The following is a 17,334-nucleotide window of genomic DNA, read 5'->3' on the forward strand; positions in this document are numbered from 1 at the left end:
TTCGATCTATTTACCCATACCTTTCTGGTCTATCTTAAAACCTGGCTCAATCCACAACCCACAGTTCATATATACAAACCGATCGGCTTCTTCACACTTATATTGCTTTCTTCACTTAAAAGGCCACCACCGATGCAATTGAAGTAGACGAGTGCGGAAATCTTGGCTCACCTTATACATCTATGTATTATTAATTAAAAAAAATTAGTTAATGGTGTCTTTGTTTTTTAATAAAAAGATAATAGAAACTTTGATGTTATTAGAGTTGTCAAATAACCCGTGGCTTGGAGTTAGCTCAGTTTTAGCTTGAAAAAAACTTGCTCGAAAGAGCTCGGCCGAACTTCGCTATATTTGTATATAATGTAAAACTGTTTAAAACAGATAAGACTACAAAGCGTTATATAACACTCTCGGCTCAGGCTTTTAAGCTATTGACTTGAAAATGCTCATAAAATTTTCTATTTAAAACAGAGCCAAAACAGAGCCGAGCTCATTTAGCTCGGTTTCAAATCCAAACCAAGTCAAGCTAGCTCGTCTTAAATTCGAGCTGAGCCCAAGCTTGGTCTGTCCTGGCTTGGCTCATGAACAACTCTAGATAGATGTGATTAGTTGGACATTAATTGATTAAAAAATAAAATTACTGAACTAAAAGGTCAACTTTAAACTTTTGGACTAAAGTGATTATTTGAGTCTATAGAAGATAAAATGCTTCATTATAAATAATATGAAAAATAGGATCATATATAAAATTAGGGTTCTCAGTTTTACCCGAAACCCAACCCGAGAAAACCCGTAACCGAACCCAAACTAACCCGAACCCGAGAAAAGACTAACCCCAACCAAAGTAATTCAGATTGGTTCTTGGGTCTGATTTATGGGTTTTGCTCAACCCGAATAAACTTTAAGTTTTAAGCCAAATATATTTTTATGTATAATATGTTTGCCTTAGCCACTAAAGTTATCAAAATCTGGCCTTAATCAACTATTGTCATTCCACCTATTATAGATCGAATGCTTATTATTAATTTATAATTTACGTTTATGACTAATGGTAACCATAATTGAACAACCAAAGCACAATTGACTGAAGACGATTATGGTTGGAGTTTGTTTTACTCTTCCTTTGAATTTTTTTATCAAATTATATTGCTTTATTATTTGGTCATTTACGTTACAAGCAAAGAAGAATATGTGTTTTCAATTTTAACATCACAATGTTTATAATAATTTTTGTTTTCTAGGATCTCGAAACCTGATTAACCCAACCCGAAAAACGCTAACTCGAATTACCTATAAGAGATTTAGGTTGAGTTTCGGCCAAAGATTAAAAACTTTGACAACTGAAGAACCAAACCTGGAAAACCCGAAAAACACCCCTATAATAAAATTAGCATGAATAAAACATTTTTTGTATTACAATTTCAAAAGAGATTGATGATAACCCCATGAATCATGGAGATTGAATGAATACGTGAGAATAAATTTTGTATTCATCATTCATAATTTATTCTTGTCTTTATCATCTTAAACTTATAAATATCAATTATTGAATTTTTACAACATTAATCTCTTACACTCAAAACTGTATTTAAATTGATTTAATAAAAAAAATATAGATCTTATTTTATTAAAGATATAAATATTTTGAATATATTGACATAAATATTTGCATATTTTTAATTAGTTATTTGATTAAAAACTGATTGATATGTTTTGATTCCACTGTCATAAGTATGTTCTCATTAAAAATAGACGAAAAGTTTAAGTGAGAAATTTTGGCTAGAAATTAATCTTCAAGTGACATGTGTCCATAATTATTTTACTTTATTATAATAGGTAGATGACATGTGTCCATAATTATTTTACTTTATTATAATAGATAGATGTTATTGAAGGTTTGATTCTCAAACTAGTTACCACCTTCCCGTGTGAAGGTATGAATTCAACTTTAATTTTGCTTTTGTTTTTATATGCTTTTTTTTAGAATGACTAGATTTATTTTGGTTTAAAATATCTTTTAAGTGTATATTTCTGGGTTTTGTTTATGGGTCTTGGCATGTGATTCTCCTTGGTGATGAAAAATATAGTAAATGGATGACATATTTTTTATCTTTTTATGTTATGCATACTTGCATAGTTCTCATGACAAACCCTGTATAGCATGATGCAAAATACACTCATAATTAAGGGTTGTGAATCATTACAAGTATGGAACACTCTTTTCATGTCAATGTTAAATCTAAGCTTTTTTCTGCTGAAAGTTTTCATGAATTAAATTATATTTTTAACATTATTTCAAAAGGTATCTTTTATTATATATAGTGGATGGTTATAGATTAAAAGCAGTTTAGTTTTTTGTGTGTGTGAGATATCATGATAAAGAAAACAAATATTCATTTTTCGAAATTAAAATATCAAAAAATGAGTAATATACTAATATGTCATCCATTATAATAATTTAAGAAGTATAAATATAATTTGTTTATTTATAGAACTTTATCCCCCGTATTACTGGGGTTATTTTACATTATTTGTTTTTAATATATATATATATATATATTTGAATTTGAATTTTATTTATTGTAAGAAAGTTACTAATTAATATACTTGAGGTTTGATGATAAAATGGTTTCACATATAGATGATATGTTATAATCCGGTTTAAAAGCTATATGAGTTTGGTGATACCCATTATTCGTTTATTTTCTTTATTATAAAATTGTTTCTTAATTATAAATAATATCTTTTTTAAATAAAATATGATATTAATTTTTAATATATCCCTATTTTATAGGATTTTCATATCAAATATTTGATGAGATTAATTTTTAATATAATGAGATGTTATAACCCGTTTAAGAGCTATCTGAGTTTGGTGAGACCTTCACCCGTGAATTCGGGTCAAATGCGTTAGAAGCCTTCATTTACAAATAAAGCAATCTGATGGCTTGAGAGAATGACTGTTTAACATTTTTTGTTTTTTAATATTTATTTTTTGAATTTTAATTTTCTTTATTGTAAGAAAGTTAATAATATACTTAAGGTTTGATAATGAAATGGTTTCATAAATAAATGATATGTTATAACTCGTTTAAAAGCTATCTGGATTTTGTGACCCATGACCCGCTTATGTTTTTTACTATAAAATTGTTTATTAATTATAAATAATATTTTTTTCTTTTTAAATTGGATATTAAATTTTAGTAAATCCCTATTTTATAGGATTTTCATATCAAATAATTGATAAGATTAAATTTTAATTTAATGAGATGTTATAACCCATTTAAGAGCTATCTGGTTTTGGTAAGACTCATACCTATGAATTTGGGTTAAATCAATAAGGGGTCTCTATTTAAAAATCAAGCAATCTGGTGGCTTCCCATAAAAGGGGGAAGCGACCACATCGCGACACATAGAATTTTAGAGGTTCATTTATATATATTATAGATATACTAGTTTTAGAGCCCGTGTCACACACGAGATAATTCAAATTAAAAAAATATAAGTAAAACAAATAATTAAATAGCGTATATGAAAAAAATATATCACATCTATGCTTATATCTATACAATGTATACATAAATTGATTTTATTTATATCAAAAAATGATTTTTTTAAATGAACTTAATAAAAAAAATGTCCGTGCAAAATTGTACCCGAGAATGCTTCTTTCTATTGAAAAATTCATTCTTGTTGTCGTATATGTATAATTGAAAGAATTTTGGTTATGAACCAATTTGGAAAATAAGACTTCTCATACGATTGTAGTTCTAACTACTCAGCCTAAATACAAAAGAGGCGTTACCTTTATTGATATATTTATCAATTTACCACCCATCAAAGGAAAGTAGGATATTAAATTGTAGCATGGATATTCTTCAAAAACTATGTTTTTCTGAGCTACACTATAAAAATGATTTTGATAAGTTTTAGAGGGCTTATTGACAAGATAAAAAATAGCATATTAACAAATTCAATTTTTTGAATATTTTGTTTTATTTGAGCATAGTTTTGCATGACCTGCTTCCCATACAACATTTTGATCACCATTGAAGGAAAAATTAATGTTGACATAAGTATTTCAAATTTGATAAAAGTTAGAAGCATTGATAGGTATGGGGTGACATGTCGAAAGTGTTCGCAATCTTTTCTTAAATTTTAATAGTTGAGGGAAAAATAGTCAATTTGCCAAATCCTGAACTTTTTGATATTTCAAAAAATGCCCTTAAAAATAAACTTATTTAAAATTCTAACTTTCATATTTTTGATATTTTAAAGTCAACACTTTGAACTCATAACAAATTTAACGATAAATCTATTTTGCATTCTCAAACTTTTAAAAATACTCAAATTTTTTATTTTTGGCTCGTAACAAATTTTGACCCAAATGTAATTAACTTGTACCAAACAATGTATTTACCAACTTTTGACCCATAAAATCAAATTTATCTTCCACAAAAAACCCGAAATAATTTTCATTTGAGAAACATGATTTGTTGTTGATTTTTAAAATTCACCAAGTATTTTGAAATATATAGTAAAATAATATGTTAATATTTATATTTATAAAAATGCATAGATATTATATAAATATAGTGTAAAAGAAAAATGAATAATTATTGATTTATTAAATATATTAGGGTATATTAGTTTTGGAGGGAAAAAATTTGTGAGAATTAACCTAAACATGACAAGTGTCTCCATTTATTTTATTAGAATAGGTAGATGTGCAAATGCAAATCATGTGAGTTTTCTATTCATACAAGTGGCATACACATGTTTCGACGGCGTTTAAAAATATAAAATAAACATGAAAAAAGTTAGTTAAATGTTATTATTATGTAAACAACATACACATTTTTATGTAAAAACATAATATAATAATAGCATAGAAATTTTAATTTAAACATTAATATAATAATAACATAGACAATTTATTTAAACATTAATCTTTTAAAACTTATGTATCATTTATAGAAAACAGAAATTATAACAACCTCCTCCATATATAAACACGGAAGATAAATGTAAGATTTTCTTTCTTGGAAAACTGGAAATAAATAATTTCACCTTTTGTGTATTGGTAGATAATAATCTCATATTTAAAAATCACTAGCAATGGATGGTCCCACCTTTTAACTATTTTTGTTTGACTGGTCTTCCGTTAAAAAATACTTAACGTCGTTATGTTTTTTCCCTATTTTCAAACCGATGTTTTAGGGCTTTTGATCGTAAGAACGATACGAGTAGACCAATGTAAAACTTATCTCGAAATGGTGATCCAAACGACGAAACAAAGTTTCAATTCGGGTGCTTGAATTTCCAATTAACAAAAATCAAGCCATTTGAATCACCGTTTCGAAATAAGTTTTACATCAGTCGACTCATATCGTTCTTCCGGTCAAAAACCCTAAAAAATCGGTTTGAAACTAGGGAAAAAACATAACGACGTTAAGTATTTTTTAACGGAGGACCAGTGAGACAAAAATAGTTAAAAGGTGAGACCATTGCTAGTGATTTTTAAAGGTGAGATTATTATCGGCCAATACACAAAAGGTGGGATTATTTATTTCCAATTTTCCTTCTTTCTTTCATTTTTTTTTAAAGATTTTCTATTAAAAAGGACAAAGAATTTTATGCTATTGTCCGTATAAAAATGAACGGTGAAATTTAATTTAACGTCCAATTGATATGAACTTGAAAATCTTTAAAAAGGCATGCAAGAAAAGCAGGGGCGGATCTAACTAAGACATGGGTGGTTCCCCGGAACCACCCGAGTTTCGAAATAATATCGTATGAATCTATAAAAGACACTAGAGGAACCACCTTATAAATTAGGAAGGAACCACCCTTTTAACAATTGAAGTGTTGGTCTAGTTGGTAAGTTGTTGATTTTCTAAGTTGAAGGTCATGAGTTCGATTCCATCGTAAAGCAGTTTTATTGAACTTTTTTTTCTCTAATTCGTAATTGTCCCAACTCTTCTTCATGCTTTGGAACTTGAAAGATGATGACATGGCAGATACTGCCCTTAGTGGTCTAAAACAAATTTTTGAGGTATTAAGAAACAAAATAGTGTTACTATATTTATAGTTTCTTAACTTTATGTATAAACATTTGATGTTATATACTAAAAAAGACAAATAAATTATACAATGTTTAAATTATAAACAGTGTCAGGATTCCGCTCTCTGCTCTCTCCTCTCTTCTTACCACAACACACATCAATACCAGACCACCGACTTTCACCGACCATCATTCGTAAAGCATTAATAACCGACCCGAATCGTCGAACCGACCCGAAAATTTTATACCCAATTCCATGAAATTGAATCATTTAAAACTAGTGCACCACCTGAAAAAAATTCCTGAATCCGTCACTGAAGAAAAGCATTATACACAATTATATAGGTTTTCACGATATCTGAAATTCTAAGCTCTTTAATTAATTTATAATAAGTCTACCTTGTTAATTGTTATACACAACAATGTTTTTAATAGTTGGCCATTATTACCAAAAAAAAATAAAAAAATAGCGTTTTAGAAACACCATCCAATATGATTAGAGGTTGCCCTCCCAATATAGAGACACAAGCTCGAAGGACATCTGGGTGAAGGGTGATTCAGGGTTTTAATCCCGGGTTTACACGACAGAGAGCGATCATTTACGAATTTCATCCGGTTCCCGCACATCAAAGGAGTACGGTCCCACGACGGTCGAGAAGTCGACTTTGGACATAGCCCCGAAATAGTAGGTTTACACGTAAGACTTTATGCCGTTAATATATATATATATATATATATATATATATATATATATATATATATTATACCGGCCATTTTAAATTATACATGTCGTAAAACGTTTGACACAAAACAAGGCTGTCATAGTCAATAATTTGAGAGTTACCGGTTACGAGCTCTGTAACTTTTACAGACCACTTTAAAAGAATCCGTATGACAACTTGTACAAAATTTTATTTTATATTTACATAAGTGAATACAGGGTATGTATAAAATGAAAACCCATTTAAGTAGAGAAAACCCGTAAAAACGCTATGTAACATTGTTTTTTTTACATATGTAATATATGTTGAATTAAAAAAAACATCAAAAAAAAATTTTGTTTCGTATTTTTTTACATTTTTTAAAACTTTTAAACATATTTTTCAAGATAGAGAAGAGAAGATGTAATTTTATTTTTCATTTTTTATTATTTTTAATTGTTTTAATAAACTACGGTTAATAATTAAAAACATACGGTTAATAATGAGTTTCTAGAGTTTTCTCAACTCAATTGTATTTTTATTTATCCTAACCCATTGAATATATACCACACTATCTAAATCATTAATATTTTTCTTAAAATAAAAAAAAGTTGTATGTATATATATATCTACACACTTTTTTCTTTTTAGTGATGTAAAATATATTATTTAATTGTATATCAGAGAGAATATATAGTTTTTTAGTATAATTATTAAGATAAAGATAGAAATATTTTCAGGAATGCTTTTAAACAATCTGTACGACAACTTGTACAAAATTTTATTTTATATTTACATAAGTGAATATATGCCACACTATATAAATCATTAATATTTTTCTTAAAAAAAAAGTTGTATGCATATATAATAATTATAGGGAAAATTCCTAAAATAGCCTTCTTTAGAGAGAGAATGCCCAAAATAGCCTTTTTTTCCTCAAAATTTTTTATAATTTGGACTTTCTAGACACACTGGGAAAGGATAATAATATAGAGGGAGCAGGCCAAATAACTAAGGAAAGTTAGGGAGGATACCTTGGGAAAATAATAAATGCAAATAATTTTGAAGTCTTTGAGTAAAAGTTTAAATTTCTACTAAACTTTTTTTCTCAAAAAATCGTCTTGAGAGACTGTTTTTTATGTTTCCCACTTTTTCCATCCATATTTTCAAATTATAGGAAAAAGAGATTTTAAAATCTTCTCTTGAGAGACGAGATTCTATCACCACCACCACGACCACGACCACCCACCGTTTGCCACCACCGCCATCCATCCCCACCACCCACCCACCGTCCGCCACTACCATCGATCACCACCCACCACCATCGTCCGCCACCACAATCCATCACCACCCACCGTCCACCACCACCGTCTACCACCTGACGGTAAAGATGAAAATGAAGATGAAGAAGGTGAAGATGAAGATGAAGAATATGAAAATGAAAAAGATGATGATGATGATGATGATGATGATGGAGAAAAAGGTGGTGGTGGAGGACGGTGGGTGGTGGTGATGGATGGTGGTGGCGGACGATGGTGGTGGGTGGGGATCGATAGTAGTGGCGGACAATGGGTGGGTGGTGGGGTGGGTGGTGGGGGTGGTGGATGGTGGCGGTAGTGGTGGTGGTAGAAGGCAAACGGTGGGTGGTGGTGGTGGTAGATTCTCGTCTCTCAAGACGAGATTTGAAAATCTCTTTTTCCTAGAATTTGAAAATATGGACGGAAAAGGTAGGAAACATAAAAAAACAGTATCTAAAGACGGTTTTTTGAGAAAAAAAAGTTTAGTAGAAATTTGAACTTTTACTCCAAGATTTCAAAATTATTTGGACTTTCCCTTCATTATTTTCCCCAATCTGGTCTTCTCCCTAACTTTCCTTAGTTATTTGGCTTGCTCCCTCTATATTATTATCTTTTCCCAATGCGTCTGGAAAGTCCAAATTCTAAAACATTTTAAGAAAATGGGGTTGTTTTGGGCTTTCTATCTCTAAAAGGGGCTATTTTGAGAATTTTCCCATAATGGGCTATCCTTAGTTATTTGGCCTGTGGTTTTAGTGAATTCAGGTTTGATTGCAAATGAAAATGAAACCACATGGATGAAAATCGCAAATTTAAAACTATTAGACTAAAACCACATATTTAGACAAATTGTAGAGACGAAAACCACAGTTTACTCAGTAATGATCTGATAATTACTCGCAATAGCAGTTAGTTTGGGCCTAACGATGCTACAGGCAAGAGTAGACCAAGCACAAATCCGAGACTAAAGTGGGCTTATTGGGCTTGTTTATCCATTTGATTGTTTTAGGTATGAGCGTATGACTAACCTTGGATGGGCACCAGCCAACACGGTCGGACTTGGGCCTTGGACTCTGAAAGTAACTTCAAATCTGAGCCCTGTTTCTTTCATTTAAAAGATGAGCAAAGCATGAAAGAAAAATTAATAGCGAGTTCCTAGACATTATCCTATTTTTAGCCTTATAAGAATGGGATGAATGTTAGATTAGACCACTTGTAGTGGTTGTATTATGGGAGCAACTGGTGGGGAAGTTTGGACGAGTTGTCGGGGGACCCTACTCAAAATGTATTAAAAAAATCATAAACGCGGGGGCAGGCCTCAAATTTTAAGTCGAAAACGGATAAATTTACACTACGTATTAAAATTTTCGGACGAAAACAGATAAATTTACACCACTGCGCAAAAAACAAGGGGGCCCGGGCCACCCGAGCCCTAACTTAACTTCACCCATGGGAGCAACACGGCTCCAAAATAGGTGAATATCACCATCCCTTAGTTTTGATGTTAGCCTTGGGTGGGTTCGTTGTATATACAATGGTGGTGGGAGAATCTCTTGTCCAATTCTTTTATTTATATTTATATTTATATTTATATTTATATATTAAAAATTAATAAATTAATAATTGTGTGATGATTGCAAGGGGTTTTGAGACTTTTACCACTACACCACTTTTTGCAAAACTAGTTATTACTAACTGGGATGCCACGTGACGCACAACCCTGTTACGTGCTTAGTTACCACTACGCATGTTCTTAAAACCCTAAACTTTTCCTCAAACCATAGTAATTAAATTGAGTGGTTGATATGGGGATTGGTATAGCGCCCCTTCATGAGTGTACGAGACATAAGCATACACATACAGGTTATATATGGTGTGATGCGTTCTTAACCAGATCATTGGAGGGCGGTCCCATAGGCCCTCGGTCTCAGGACCCTTTTATAACGTTTCACGATGGTGTTTACAATTCAAATTGCTCAAACTGGTTTGAAAGGACGAAGAATGATCTTACTATCAATCAGCACTGTTACGACGATTTAACTCTTTAACTACACAAGTTTTGATAGTAACATGGGACATCCTAATATTTAATAAATCTAGAGTTTTTTTTAATAAAAACATGTAAGTCGGCAACTTTAGACATGTGGTCGTGAGTTGGATATTATTATCATTTATCATTGACCCATTTGTTTGATCAAGGTTGACTTGATCTTCTTGGTTTTACGTGGATCATCTATTTCTAGTGGCACTAGTTCTCATAAGTCATCGTCAATGACTAGCCTAAAGTCCTAAACCACTTATTTTGTGAAATAAATCCCACTACTTTCAAAGTTTCCTTAGAAATAGGGTGTTGAAATTAGTTGTGTGTTTGGTGGGACATTCGTTTCATGAATGTTTATTTGGACTCATTTATTTGTACCTATTTTTTTCACTCGCAACTATTTATGATCGATGTGTTGGCAGCAAATGGTGGTTGATGTCGAGTAGAGAGGGAAGACTACATTCGTGTGGACAAACATTATACCTTTCATTATCTAATTAATTAAAATGTCAGTTATCCTTATTCATTAAATCATTGAACGAGTCATATTGAATTTTACAATTCTTAACATTATACACAAAATGTTTCTTACGTGCTTCCTTGCCTTGTCTTCACCACAGTCACCGACGATGATTTTCCTCCTCCACTCTATGACCACTACTATCTAATCCCCCCCCCCCCCCCCCTCATTCTACATTCATGAACACTATCACGGTCTCCCGTTTCGTGTCACACATATGGTATCACCATACACACCTAATGTAATATGTAGACGACTTGGCCACCCTTACACACCCTCATCTCATCGTTGCATCGAAAATGGTTTCTTTAGCAGTTCAATAATTTTCTGTTGCTTTTCATACTAGACTCATAAAAAAGTTTATATACAAGTAGGGGTGCAAACGAGTCGAGTTGTTCGCGAGCTACTCGAGATCAGCTCGTTAAATAGCTCGATCAAGCCGAGCTCAATCGAGTTTGAGCCCAAGCTCGAGCCTTACGGTAAGCTCGTTTAATAAACGAGCCGGAGCCCAAGCTTCACTTATCGAGCTCAAGCTGGCTCGTGAGCCTAAACGGGACTATCATTTATATAATTTTTTAAAATATATATTTAATAATTATTTATTATTATATATATAATGTTATGAAAAATAAATAAAAATAACTAAATAATATATATTGTTTTCTACATAAAATGTTATAATAGAAAAATATATAAACAAATTATAATTATATACAAAATAATTGATAAATAGTAGACGAGCCGAGCTCGAGCTTGAAAATCTACTCAAAAGCCGAGCTCGAGCCAAGTCGGGCTCGGATTCAGCTCGACTCGTTTGCACCCTTAATACAAGGTTTCGTTATTGGTTATTGATCCTTGCTTTTTGGTTTCAAAATCATATACGAAAAGGATGATTGTGTTTCTTGAATCTTGATCACTTTCAAAATTAGACTTTACGTGTGGGTTTTAGCCATGACCTTCAATATTGGTGATTTCTAGCTTTTTTCCAAATTGTATGTGAGTTCTTTTGATGGTGGTCGGCAATGATCAACAATGATTATTTGTGATCAATTGTCAAAGGGAGAAGATTAGCAATGAATGGTGGTATTCAACACGTAAAAGTTATAATATGTAAATTTGTCATTTTTTAAAAACAAAAGTGTTAAAATTGTAAAATGTTAACAAGGTAACGGTAATGATACCATAAAATAGCTGAAAGTAAATAATGATAAAAATTTGGGTAAACTGGAAAAATCTAAATCACATGTATATGGTTATTATCATTACTATTGTTGAAAATTAAAGTTTTGTTATTCTTCACAAATATGTAATAACTAGCTTTTAAACCCGTGTATTACACGGGTTTTGTCAAATGATAAAGATAAATAAGGTCTCTTATTTCAGTTGTGATTCTCAATATACTTGTGAATTAATTTAATGTAGGCTTGATGGAAAAACAAACAGCGTTAACAAAAAGTACTAAAATAGCATGATTATGGAAACACCAGGTGTTGATTCGCAAGAAATTAAAAAAAAATGTACTAAAGTTATGTAATTGGTCAAACCTTAGGTATGAAAATGACACTATGTTATAACCCATTTGACAACATGGTTTTGACCCATGACCCATGAATAGCTAGAATAAATGAGATAAGAGATTAGGAATTAGATGAAATATGGGCTTGACACCTAAACTTTAACATTTTCTTTTATTAGTATTGTAAGATGTATCTGTTTTAAAAATAAAAAATGGATGTATGATACACTAATATTTTAATAATAAAAAGCTTAAATTTTAATCAACTAAAATAATTAAAAAAAACCCACAGACCAACTGGCCAAATGGTAGCCTAATAACTTTTCTTATGTGAGGTTGTGGGTAAGATGCAAATAAGCCGAGTTGTTCACGAGCTACTCAAGCTCGAATCAATAAAAAAATCGAAGCAAGCCGAGCTTTCACTAGCTTGAGCCGAGCCCGAGCCTCAGATAAAACTCGTTTAGTTATTGAGCCTAGCTTGAGCCTTATATGGGAAACTCGTCGAGCTTTAACTAGCTTGGTGTATTTTTAAGTTTAGCCACTTTTAGATTTCTATGTATTAAGTTAACACTTCATAACAGAGCTCAAGCCTTGATTTATCTTGTTTAAGGTACAAAACAAGCTCGAGTCGAGCTTAGGTTTGTTTAAGTTTTTTTTTTAATATGTATAAAAATAATTAAAAAAATACATAAATTAAATAAAAATAACGGTTCGAACCTGAGCTTGAGCTTAAAAAAATAATATACAAGCCGGGCTCGAGCTTTTGAAAAAGAGCTTGAAATGAGCCGATCTCGATCTCAAGCCCTTATAAGTCAAAACAGCCAAGCTTGGGCTCAGCTCGATTGCGCACCTAGCTCTGGGTTCGATTCCCTTGCTCCATGTTGAGCTACGAGGTTTTCCTTGTTACGGGATTCCTTCTTTATAGGTAAAAAAAAATCAATACACAAAGGAACCTCGTTTGACTTTGTCTTAAACGTGGGTCCCACACCTAGGTGGCTGAGATTCCGAGGCAATAAACTAATAAGGCTGAGGGGTGTGGGGGGCTATAACGGGGGCTCCAGTGGGGGCTCCAGCCAATAATATTATGACGTGTGGCAGAGAGAGAAACTGGATAAGGGGGGTGTTGGAGCCCCCGTTGGAGCCCCTGGCCCTGGTGTGGAGGGGCTCCAGCAGGGGCTCCAGCGAATTTTTTTTTTATTTTTTATAAATGTATTAAAAAAATGTATTATTAAAAAAACTCATAAATTATTTAAAAAAACACACATTAATTAAAAAAAACACATTAATATCTAAAAATAAAATAAAAATTAAAGTACTAAAAAAAAACATTATTCTTATTTTTCGGCTTGGTCTTCTTCGATCAACCTCTTTCGGATACGTTCCTTTTGCTTTTCCATCAGCATTTGATCGACCGGATTTAGGTTACTGAAGTCTCTTGTAAGGAAGTCCAAATCTCTCATTCGACTTTTTTCCTTTTTGTCATTAGAGACCACCTCCATGGTTTTGTTGAATTTATTGAGGGATTCAACAAGATCGACGATGTTTACGGCTCCCCCCTCAGCCGGTTTTTTCCCCTTGGCGTCCCTTCCCAATGGCCGCCTCCTCGACGGTGAAGACGTTTCCTCCCCCGCAATGTTTAGGTCGAATCCAAGGCGGCAATCCGACCCGGCGGAAGTGCTATACGCTCCAGACGAACTAGTTTTAGTCCGTTTCGGCCCTACTTCCGCATCAAGGTCCGGCCACCAGCTCAACCCACTTGGAACACCTTTTCAACCTCTCCCACAACTTTAAATCGTCCCATGTCTTCACCATCCCATACCTCCGCAAACACTCCTGCCCCCACTCTTCGACCGTGAAATTGTAAACCGCCAAATCATCACTGCCACTTGGTCTCATACGACCGGCGTTCCTGTCTCATACGACCGGCGTTCCCGTGAATCATTACAAGTATGGAACACTCTTTTCATGTCAATGTTAATCTAAGCTTTTTTCTGCTGAAAGTTTTCATGAATTAAATGATATTTTTAACATTATTTCAAAAGGTATATTTTATCATATATTCTACACACATGCATAATATATAGTGGATGGTTATAGATTAAAAGCAGTTTGTGTGTGTGTGAGAGAGAGATCATGATAAAGAAAACAAATACTCATTTTTCAAAATTAAAATATCAGAAAATGAGTATTAATATGTTATCCACTATAATAGTTTAAGAAGTATAAATATAATTTGTTTATTTATAGAACCTACATATGTGCTATTAATCATGTGAGTCTTTTATTCATATAAGTGAAATACACATGTTTAGACATGCATTTAAAAATAAAAAATAAACATTTGAAAAAGGTTAGTTAAATGTTATTATTATTATGTAAACAACATAGACATTTTTATGTAAAAGATTAATGTAATAATAACATAGAAAATTTATTTAAACATTAATGTTTTAAAACTTATGTATCATTTAAGAAATTATAATAAACTCCTCCATATATAAACACGGAAGATAAATGTAAGATTTTCTTTCTTCGTATTTTTTTAAAAGATTTTCTATTAGAAAGGACATAAAGAAATTTATGCTATTGTCCGTATAAAATGAACGGTGAAAATTAATTTAACGTCCAATTGATATGAACTTGAAAATCTTTAAAAAGGTATGCAAGAAAAGCATTATACACAATTATCTATCTTTTCACAATATCAGAAACTCTAAGCTTTTTAATTATTTATAGAGTTATACACGACAATGTTTTTAAGCTTGTTAATTGTTATGCACGACAATGTTTTTAATAGAGTTATAGCCATTATTACAGAAAAAAAAATAGCGTTTTAGAAACACCATCCAATGTGGTTAGAGGTTGCCCGCCCAATATGGAGACGCAAGCATGAAGGACATATGGGTGAAGGGGTGATTCAGGGCTTTAATCCTAGGTTTGAACTCGATAGGGGGTGAGTGTTTATGAATTTCATCCGGTTCCACGCATCAAGGGAGCACGGTCCCATGACGGTCAAATAGTCGACTTCGGACATACCTCCGAAAGGATAGGTTTACACGTGAGATTTTCTCCTGTTCAAAAAACCATATTATTATACGGGTCATTTTAAATTATACATGTCGTAAAAATTTGACACAAAACAACATTGCCATAGTCAATAATTTGAGAGTTACGAGCTGTGTAACTTTTGCGGACGACCTTAAACGATCTATATGACAACTTGTACAAAATTTTATTTTATATTTATATAAGTGAATACGGAAAAGTCAAAATACAAAGAGATACAAAAATGAGAAGTGTGAGAAGGATTTGTGGCCACACAAAAAACCCTAAAAAATTCAAAAAATATTAATAAAAAAATCATACTCAAAATATAAATAGAAAATGAAAAAAATTAAAAAAACTAAAATATTTCCTCGTCATTCCTGTTCAAAAAAAAAAGCCGAAAAGACACAATGCCGTTCAAAATGAACAAAAGTCACAATTATAACTAAACAAATACACAATAGATCGCAAAATATAACATAATATCGAACAAAATATAACACAATATTGAGTAATATGACACAATATCAAGAAAAAAAAATACACAATGCTAAGGAAAACAGACACAATCAATGATGAAATAAACACAAAACACAATGATAAACAAAAAGATACAATGATTTTTTTCCTCAACATTTTTTTTTAAAACGAGAAAGACGACAGAAACATTTTTGTGCTTTTACTTTTTTTGTTTTTTTATTAAATTTTGAGTTATAATTTTTTACTATCTTTTAAAAGAATTTTTTGTACGATTACAAATTCTTCTCAAACTTTTTATAATTACTTAGACTCTTAAGTCTTAAGACCTAAGTGAATATATACCACACTATATAAATCATTAATATTTTTCTTAAAATAAAAAAAAAATGTATGTATATATATATATACACTCGTTTCCTCTTTTTCATTTCAGTCACCCATCTCTCTCTCTACAAGATATTAATTTCTCTCCCAAAATGGACACCTCACCATCCACCACCATCCACCACCCCGCCACCATCCACCACCACCCATCACCACCACCAACACCCACCACCCCATACCCAACAACCTTTGTTCAAGCCGACACAACCTCCTTCAAACAAGTTGTCCAAATGTTAACCGGCTCATCCGACACAACACTCAAACACAAACACCCCATCCCTCCTATGAAAACCAAAACCAAACTATACGAACGAAGACACAACCACCTTAAAAACTTCAAAGTCAGCCCGTTGACTTCTAAATTCACTAACGAGATTCTTTCTCCAAGTGCACTTGACTTCCCTAAGCTTGTACTTAGTCCTGTCACACCACTTGTATCCGATCCGTTTAACCCCGAATTGGACGTTGGAGCCGAAGAGAAAGCGATCGCGGGGAAAGGGTTTTATTTACACCCGTCACCAGTGACTACGCCAAGAGAGGTTGAGCCACAACTTTTGCCGTTATTCCCATTAACCTCACCCAGAGTTAACGAGTAATAATGGTTTTATTTTTTTTAGAACGACGACTTTCTTATTGGTATTATTATGTTTTATTGTAAATTAGTTTTTAGCGGTAGTTATTTAAGATTTATTAATAAACATAATTTTGCATTGGGTGTTACTTTCTTTTTAACGATTAATAAAGTCTGGCTATTCCGAGAGAGGTTGAGCCGCAACTTTTGCCATTATTCCCATTGACTTCACCGAGAGTTAATGGGAATGGTTATTATTATTATTTTTTTAGAACGACGACTTTCTTCTTGGTATTATTATGTTTTATTATAAATTAGTTTTTAGCGGTAGCATGATTTATTAATAAACATAATTTTGCATTGGGTGTTACTTTTCTTTAATGATTAATAAAGTCGGCTACCGGGGTAGTGATGAAGCTTGTATGGAAATGTCAAGTAGCCGGACTTAATACACATAGAAAAAATCATAAACTGGGTGGCTAGGTTCAAAATTTTCAGTCGAAAACGGGTAAATTTAATTTGCGTATAAAAACAAATAAATTTACACAATTGAGCAAAAAACAGCCACCCGGGGCACAATACAAGCTCCCCCCTTGCATCAGGGTATATATTTATTGCCAAAAGGTCATCCATAGCCGAAAGCGTGCCACTAATCCCATTGGAAACCAAATTCCAAAGGCCAGTTGTGGTAAACTCGTGGTTCGCGTACGGCATTTT

At 32.2% G+C, this 17,334-nt stretch overlaps 1 pseudogene; it reads left to right on the top strand.

Moving 5' to 3' along the window:
- Nucleotides 1-16,138: 16,138 nt before the first annotated feature.
- Nucleotides 16,139-16,642, top strand: LOC143610984 (VQ motif-containing protein 4 pseudogene; annotated as a pseudogene).
- Nucleotides 16,643-17,334: the final 692 nt, after the last annotated feature.

Source organism: Bidens hawaiensis, unplaced genomic scaffold (genome assembly GCF_021521415.1).
Source record: "Bidens hawaiensis isolate Kalapana, Puna unplaced genomic scaffold, B.hawaiensis_p1.1 tig00002236_1, whole genome shotgun sequence".
NCBI classification, from domain to species: domain Eukaryota; kingdom Viridiplantae; phylum Streptophyta; class Magnoliopsida; order Asterales; family Asteraceae; genus Bidens; species Bidens hawaiensis.